The 8,761-nt window shown below is 47.2% G+C and overlaps 1 long non-coding RNA gene across 2 annotated transcripts; it reads left to right on the top strand.

Annotated features, from left to right (window-relative positions):
• The first annotated feature begins 354 nt into the window (after nt 1–354).
• LOC147571180 (uncharacterized) lies at nt 355–7,712 on the top strand. Of its 2 annotated transcripts, XR_015247650.1 has the most exons (5): nt 355–2,378; nt 2,454–2,540; nt 2,981–3,134; nt 3,838–4,336; nt 6,190–7,712. It is a non-coding gene; the product is annotated as an uncharacterized LOC147571180 (long non-coding RNA). The 2 variants fall into 2 exon arrangements; XR_015247649.1 differs by having other exon boundaries at nt 2,454–3,134.
• Nucleotides 7,713–8,761: the final 1,049 nt, after the last annotated feature.

Here is an 8,761-nt window from a genome sequence, read left to right as displayed (position 1 = left end):
TTTTTTCAGTTTTCATTTTTGTTGCTGTTAATAAACTGAAATTACCACTCTTGAATTTTCAGCTGAAGATATGCAAAAGGAAATGTAAGGGACAAGATTAGTAAATCTGTATTTTTGTCTCAGATATCAGACGTATATAACTTAAATCTACGTAAGGTAAGATATCAAATGTAAACATTCTAGGGTTTTCAAAGATTAAGTACTTGGCATTAATGTCTGCTAAATGCCACCTCTTCATATTTACCAAGAGAGAAGGGAAGACAACTCATATGGTACTTTTTAGAGTTGAGATTCTTTAGAATGGAATTTTAATGATTTGGCCTAGGAACATTTTTTTAGAAATTGATACTTTTAATATGAAATCTCAGGCACCTGGATGCCTCGATTGTTCAAGCATCTGACTTTGACTCAGGTATGATCTCACGGTTTGTGAGTTTGAGTCCCTCATTGGATGAGGTCTATTCCCACTTTGCGTGAGCATGAACCCTGCTCCAGGTTAGCATGAGCCTGCTCTGTGTGAGTACCAGCCCTTGAGCTACACTCTGGGTGACTTCAAACCTGCTCTGGGTGAACTCGAGCCCTGATCTGGGGTGAGCTTCAGTCTTGCTCTGAATGATCTCTAGCTCACTCCTGGTAAACACAAGCCCTGCTCTATGTGATCTTGTGCCCTGCTGCATGTGACCTCGTGCCCTGCTCCTAGTGACCTCGAGCCCCGCTCTGGGTGAACACAAGTTCTGCTGCAGGTAAGTTCCTGTCCTGTTCTCAGTGACCTTGTGCCCTGCTCCAGGTGACCTCAAGCCCAGCTCCAGGTGAGCTGAAGCACTATTCCAAATAACTGAAGTCCCATATCTAATGGGCTTGTGTCCTAATTCAGGTGAGCTCATAACCTGCTCTGTATGAGCTCAGACTCCATTAAGGTAAGTTTCTGCTCTACTCCGGTTGAGTCATGCCCCACTGCTTGTGACGTCACGCCCTACATTGTGTGACCTTGTGCCCTGCTCTGGGTCACTGATAAACCTGCTCTGGGTGACTTCTATCCTGGTCCAGTTAAACTTGTGACCTGCTCAGGGTGAGCACAAACCCCTCTCAGGGTAAGCACAAGCCCAGTTATGGGTGGGCATGAGCCCCACACTGAGTTAGAGTGGGCCTACAAAAGCTAAATATGAGCCCTGGTTCAGGTGACCTCATGCCCTGGTATGTTTGAACTCATGTCCTTTGATTCATTGTCTTTTGAGCTCAAGTCCCGCTCCCAGTGAGCATGAGTCCTGCTCCTGGTGGGCTTGAGTCCTGCTCTGGATGAGCTCAATCCCCATTCTGAGTGAGCGCCAGCAGCCCTCCGGCTAAATACAGACCGTGCTCCGTGTGACCTCATACCACCCTCAGGGTGGCCATGAGCTCCACTTAGGGTGAGTTCATGCTCCACTCCAGGTGAGCACCAGCCCCGCTCGGCGTGTCAACATGCTCCACTCTGGGCAATCTCAAGCCCCTTTTTGCTTAAGCATGGATACTTTTCCCAGTGAGCTGGAGCCCCTCTCCAGTTGAGCACGAGAACTTCTCTGGTGACTTTGTCTTGCTCCAGGTGACCTCAGGCCCTGCTCAGATTTTGCACCAGTCCCACTTCTCGTGAGCACGTGCCCTCTTCTGTGTGACCTTGTGCCCCACTCAGCAGAACCTCCAGACCAATACTAGGTGATCTCTAGCTCAGCTCCTAATGAATGATCTTGTGTCCCACTGCAGTTGAGCAAAGCCTAGTTTGGGGTGACCTTGAATCCCGCTCCCAGTGAACTTGTTTTTAGCTCCACATGACCTCGTGCTTCACTCCAGGTGCACTCGAGCCATGCTTGAGTTCAGCCCATGTTCTGGGTGACCTTGTGCCTGTCTCCAATTGAAATGAGCCCTGCTTGATATGCCTTCTTCCCTGCTCTGGGTGACCTTGACCCCCACACCTGGTGAGCTCATGCCACACTTTGGGTGTACTAAAGCCTTTCTCAGAGTGAGAGGTAGCCATCCCCAGGTGAGTGTGAGCCCAGTTTTGATGAGCCTGTGTTATGCTCTGGGTGACCTCATGCCAGGTGATCTCAAGACTCTGTCTTGGTGAGCTTGTCTCACTCTCTATGTGGCCTCAGACCCCACTCGGGTTTTGCCCCAGCCCCACTTCTGCTGAGCACGTGTCCCTTTCTGTGTGAGCTAGAGCCACTGTCCAGGTGAGCTCCAGGTGCCCTGCAAGTGAGCTTGAGTCTTCTTCACATTACCAAGGGCCCCTCTCTTTATGATTCTGTGCTCTGCTGCAGGGACCTTCAAGTGCCGCTTCCTGTGACCTCGTGTCCCTCTGCAGGTAGCTCAAGTCATGTTCCAAAGGACATGGAGTCCTGCTCCTGGTGAGTTCAAGCCCTGCTCCAGGGGATCGGTAAGCCCACTCCAGCTAACCCCGTGCCCCTCTCTTCCCTTCTCAGTGAGACCTTGCCCCACACCAGGGGGAACTCAAGTCCTGATACACATGGCTGGTGCCCCACTTCTAGTGAATGCCTCTGAAGCTCTGGGTGAGTTCGTGCCAACTGTTGTGTGTCCTTGTGCCCCTCTGCTGGGGTGATCTGGGGCCCCAGTCAGTTTGACCTGGAGCTCTGCTCTGGAGGACCTGTTCCCTGCTCTGTATGAGGTTCTGACCAGCTCCAGATGACTTCCGGCCCCACTGAGTATGAACTGGAGCTGCAGTCCAGGGGACCTGAGGCCCTGCTCCAAGTGGCCTGGAGCCCAGCTGCTGATACGCTCATGCCACATGAGCCCTTTGATATGTCTTCAAAGTGTACACACTGGTGCACTTGAGAGCCACGTCCGGTGGGCGTGGGGGTGCACGTCTAGTCATGCCCCAGGTCAGCACCTGCCCTGTTGTGTGTGAGCTAGTGCCACACTCCAGGTGTGCTCAAGCCCTGATTCGGGTGACATGAGCCCTTGTTCCTTAGGATTTTGTGCTCCACTCCAGGTGTCTAGAAGCCTGACTCCCTGTGACCTGGTGACCCAGCCCAGAGGAGCGCAAACTCTCCTGAGGGTGAGCTCGAGCTCCTCTCCAGTTGAGAAGAAGCCTTTGTCTCATTGAGGACACGGCTTGATCCTGATGACCTCGAGTCCCACTCCAGGTTAGCAGTGTCCCACTTTGAGTGACCTCAAGTCCCGCTCCTAGTGAACCTGTGCCCTGCTAAGGTGACCTTGAGCCCCATTCCTGGTGAGCTTTGCTCTGATTCATGTGTACATAGTTGTGCAGGTGACCTTGAGACCCACATCTGGTTGGGGGGGAGTCAATGAGCCCCCCTCCGGTGTCATCTGAGCTGGTGACCTGCTTCATGACCTCATGACCTGCCCCAAGTGACCTCCAGCCCGGCTCCAGCGCTCCAGAGTCATGTTCTGGGTTAGCCCCAGCCCCTATGCAGTTGAGCTCTGCTCCCTGTGACTTCCTGCTTAGCTCCAGGTGACATCGAGCCCCACTCAGGTGGGTTGGTGCCTAGCTCCATGCGAGCTCGAGGCTCGCTCCACTTGACCTCAAGACCTGTTCTGTATGAGATCAAGCCCTGCTCCAGGTGGCCAGAGCCCAGCTCCTAGAGGGCTCAGGCCCTGATTCAAGTGTACACAGTTGTGAGTGTGGCCTTGAGATCCGCCCCTGCTGTGGTGACTTCGAGCCGTGCTTCAGTGACCTGATGCTCCATTCTGTGTGAGCTAGTGCCACACTCTAGGCGAACTGAAGCCCTGACCAGGGCAAACACGGGCCCTCCCTCCCTGTTGTTTTGTGCTCCACTCCCGATGCACGAAGCCTCACTCCCTGTGACCTGGTGACCCTCCCTGTAGGAACTCCAGTCATGCCAAGGGTGACCTGGAGCCCCTCTCCAGTGGAGCATGAGATTTGCTTTGGGTGAGCACGTGCCCTGATCTGGGTGACCTCGAGTCCTGCTCCAGTTGAACAGATCCACACTTTGGGTGACCTTGAGTCCTGCTCCAAGTGAACTCACACTCTCTCTCCATGACTGCGCGTCCTGCTTCAGATCACCTGAAGACCCGCTCGCTAGAACCTCCAGACCCTCACTGGGTGAACTCATGCCTGCCCCTTGGGGACCTCCTGACCCACTCAGCCGTACAGCCTGACCCACCGCTGACCCTGAGAGGAACTGACAATGAATTTGGGTCCTGCTCCAACGGACCTGGAACCTTGCTCCCAGTGAGCTCCTGGAACCCTCTGGGTGACCTCAATCCCTGCTCAGGGTGACCTTGACCCGTCTCCAGGTGGAGCAGGAACCCCGCTCCATAAGATTTGGTGCTCTACTCCAGGTGACCTGGATCCCCACTCCAGGTGAGCTGGATTTACTCTTTGTGGTAATCCCCCACCCTTTCTGCACAAGCTCATGCCTTGCTCCCCGTGACCTAGAGTGCCTCACCTGCACAGTTCCCTTCCCAGCTGACGTGGACCAGGACCTTTATTGCGGCATCTCCAGTCATGCACTAGGTAAACTCCTGCCCTGCTCTAGGTGACCTTCTAGCTCAGGTCGTGGGGAACTGGTGTTCCTCTGGACTTTGGCAAGACTTTTCCAGATGACCTCGAATCCACCTCCTGGTGACCTTAAGCCTTGCTCCTGAGGACCTCAAACTGCCCCTCATGATGTGTTCTGTGCTGTGGGACCTAGATCCCCACTCAGCTTAGTCCTAAAACTGTGTCCATGTAAAAAGGACACCCTTGCAAATACTGATTAATTTACCAAGGCTTTAGCTGGAATGTCATAACGGAGAGACAGACATAGACACAGATATGACCACACACACTAAGGACCTAAGGTTGACTTAACGAAACATGGAGCCATAAAGCCCCTTAGAAATGTTGGCCTGATACCTTGCTTACAGAGTTCCCAGAACCCTTACCAGGTAAGTAAAAAATGTCACTTCCTGGCAGATGCAGGAACCTCAGGGTATCTTGGGGAACTCTTGAAGAGGAATACACCCAAATCTAAACGTATTGCAGGCATGTCTGATGTAAGTGCTTGGTTTGGCTTTTGGCCTGCAGAGGCTACTAAAACTTCAGTCTGGAGATTCCTTATAAAAGGTTCCAGCAAAGCAAATTACAAGAGATCTACATGATCAATCACTATTCTTTTTTTTTTTTTTTTTTTGCTTTGTTATGAAGTCTGTACCTTGCGGGGGGGGGGGGGGTGTGAGCAAAGACTAGTTGGCATAGGGTCTCTTTTTTAAATTTTTAAATATTTGTTTATTTTTGAGGGGGGGGAGGTGCAGAGAGAGAGAATCCCGAGCAGGCTGTATACTGACAGCACAGGCACAGGGCTTGAACCCGCAAACCGTGAGATCATGATCTGATCCAAAGTCGGTTGCTTAACCAACTGAGCCTCAGAATCACCCCTGATCAGTCACTATTCTTGCTGAGCTTATGTAAATAATTAGGCTCAGTTTGTTAAAACTGGACTTGTTTTATAAACGAATTAGTCTCGATTTGGCTACCTCTGGAAATCAGGGTTATTAGAGTAAAAAACTATGTTTCAATAACACATCCTTACGGATGTTAAATTCTAGTTCTGACTGTCTTTAAATGTTGTTTTCCTAAACTAGGCAACATGAGGTAAACTTCAGAAGAACTGTCACAGAAACACAGCTATGGACATTCACTGTGCTTGTTTTTCTATGGGGATAATGACAGGATACTATGGACATAAGATTATTTAAATAACTGGAAAAATGGGATGGATTCCGCCAACAATTGTATATAAAAAGTCTTTTCTCACTGCAAACCTATCAACAGATAAAGACTATGGTGTTTTATTAAATTATTCACTTGAGGCTAGATTAATTTATAAATCTCTAAGTGAATATGCAAACCATATCCTCCCTAATCCTGATCTGATAGTTACTGAAAACACACCCCATATAAGCCCAGGAGACCTAGCTGAAAGTGTAATACAGCAGGAGAGTTAACTCCAAAGTGGAAGGGCCCTTACCACGTCATATTACGTATTCCCACTGAAGTGAAGTTAGAGGAGCACTCTTCATAGGCTCCTATATGTAAAATAAAATATGGACCCCCTTCACAGGAAGACACTAATGTGTCTTCTCATTGCTGTTAACCTGTGGAAGACCTGCAACTTCTCTTATGATGGTTTTACCTTTCTTTTTCATTCTCCTTTCCCCAATTTCTACTAACAGTTCCTTCTGACAATGCTTATTCCAAAGGATCACCATAGACATCTGAATTACAAACCAGAAAAGCCCATCTGATTCCTGCTGCCTGTTACCGCTCCAGCTGAGGATTTTTCAAGCCTGACATCTAAAAAACTTCTCACTGGCAGCGCAGGCAGACAATGGATTTGTAATTTGCTCTAACCATTAACCCACATTTTTCTTGCTTCATAAAAGTGTCTTATTTATTACCTACTTGCTTACTAAAAAAAAAAAAAAAAAAAAAAGGGAATCTATATAATGGCTAAATACCACCTGTTACACACTTAGGGCCTTCTATGACTCTCAATAACATTATATTATTAAATACTAAAACAAATACATAAGACAGTACTACAAAATAGAATGGCATTAGATGTTTTAAATGCTGGAACTTGTGGTCTTGTAAAAACAAAATGCAGTGTGTACTTCCCAGATTACCCCAAAAATTTCTCACACGAATACTCAAATTGGCGCTTTCAACAATCCCTCTCTTTCCTTTAATGGTTGATTAAACATCTAGACTGGAGGATTTTGTCAACTATCTTTTATTTGGGCTTCTCTTTCTTATCATTCTAATTATGTTTTGCTGTTTTCTCCCATGTCTCTCTGCCTGATGCCAAGACTCCAAAAGTACAATACCTTTAAGACAATAAATAATCCTTTCTATTCATGGAGGTTCACACATGTCCACACAGGATTCAGCTGCCTCCAGTCTTTGTAACTCCCCTATAAGTTCCCCAACAGACCAATATGGACCCATAGCTAGGGACATCTCTACACCCCTACTCAGCTGGAAGAGGCTACCAAAGATAAGGCCTTCCACATCAACAACCTTAATGATTTAATGGTCAAAACTGTACACGGGGGTTATGATGAGGAAACATAAGGCAGGCTGAGGGCAAGGCACAAGCTAGCATAACTTCACCCCCACACCCGGTAGAATATGTGTGATATTCCTCAGGCACTCCTGACTGCCCAAGAACAAAGCAAAGGGAAAAAAACCAAATGATTAACTGACAGAGATCACTGTCATGCAGGACAGGAATCTCCATAAGTTTACAAATGTCTTAGTAAATTCAAGGAAAAAGGCAACCTTATCAATAGCCTAGACTCGAGTCACCTGGAGCTCAAACTTCACCGTCCCCTCCATACTGATGTGGAGAACAAATCCAAGCAGGAAATGACCGGTAAAATTAAATTTCTCTATAACCTGCAGCCCATCAACAAACGTTCCAGGCCAATACAGAGTAGAGCACCCCTCCAGGAACCCCCTACAGTCCTAATGTTAATGCCTTACTAGAGGGAAAACCACCTTAGCTTGACAACAGAAAGACGTCTGGTATCTTAGGAATCCTCTTTAGCACATTAAAGTTTTCTGGAGGTCTCCGTTTGCCTTTACTTCCCCAACTTCGTAGTATATAACCAGTCACTCTTCACAACCCCAGTGCAGCTCTCCCTGCCCACAGGTCCTGTCCCTCTGCTTTAATAAAATCACTTTTTACACCAAAGATGTCTCAAGAATTCTTTCTTGGCCATCAGCTCCAGACCCCCACCACTTCAAAACCTCATGAGGCTGGCACACACAACTTGTTTGACAGCTTACGCTACCTGCACATGATTTTCCAAGGGTCTCAGCACAGCCCAGATCCCCACAGCAGCTCTAAGTCCACTATAGAGGACCGCTGCCACCTTCAGTGTGTGCCCTGCACAGTACTTCCCAAGAGGAAGAAAAGTAGACTTTCCTAACACACAGAAACAGACACAGAGAAGTAGACAAAGCAAAGAGACAGAGAAATATCTCCCAAATGAAAGAATAGAAGAAAATAATAGAAAAAAAAAAATGAAATGAAAGTGATATGAGTAATATGCCTCATATAGAACTTAAAGTAACGGTCATAAAGATACTAGATAGACCTGAGAGAAAAGTGGAACACGTCGGTGAGACCCTTATCACAGAAATAAAAAAGAACCACTTAGAGATGAAAAACACAATAAGTTGAAATTAGAAACAAACTAGATGAAATAAATAGCAAGCTAGAAGAAATAGAATGAGTCAGTGCCCAGGAGGACAAGAAAGGAAAAGAAATCAAGCTGAGCAAGTGAGAGAGAAAAAAGCCTATACAAAACAAAATGGAGAACTCAGTGATTCCATCAAGCGTAATTAATATTTGCATTATAAGGTGCTCTAAAGAAGAAAAGAGAGGAAAAGACGCAGAAAATTTACTTGAAGAAATAATAGCTGAAAATTTCCCTAATATTTGCAAAGAAAAAAAGACATCCAGATGAAAGAGACACAAAAATCCTCCAACAAAGTCATGTCTACACCCCCCAATGATGTCTACACCAAAACACACAGTAACTAAAATGAATTCCAAATGCAGCAAGACAAAAGAAAACAGTTACATAACAAAGGAAACCCCATAAGGTTTTCAGTGGGTTGTTCAGCAGAAACCTTGCAGACAAGAAGGGAGTGCCATGATATATTCAAAGTGCTGAAGGGGAAAAATCTGCAGCCAAAAATACTTTATCCACCAGACTATCATTCAGAATAGTAGGA

This window comes from Puma concolor, unplaced genomic scaffold, assembly GCF_028749965.1.
Source record: "Puma concolor isolate L17-30 unplaced genomic scaffold, mPumCon1.1.hap2 unalloc_scaffold_5, whole genome shotgun sequence".
Taxonomy (NCBI): Eukaryota; Metazoa; Chordata; class Mammalia; order Carnivora; family Felidae; genus Puma; species Puma concolor.
This window is presented reverse-complemented; position numbering and strand designations above follow the sequence as displayed.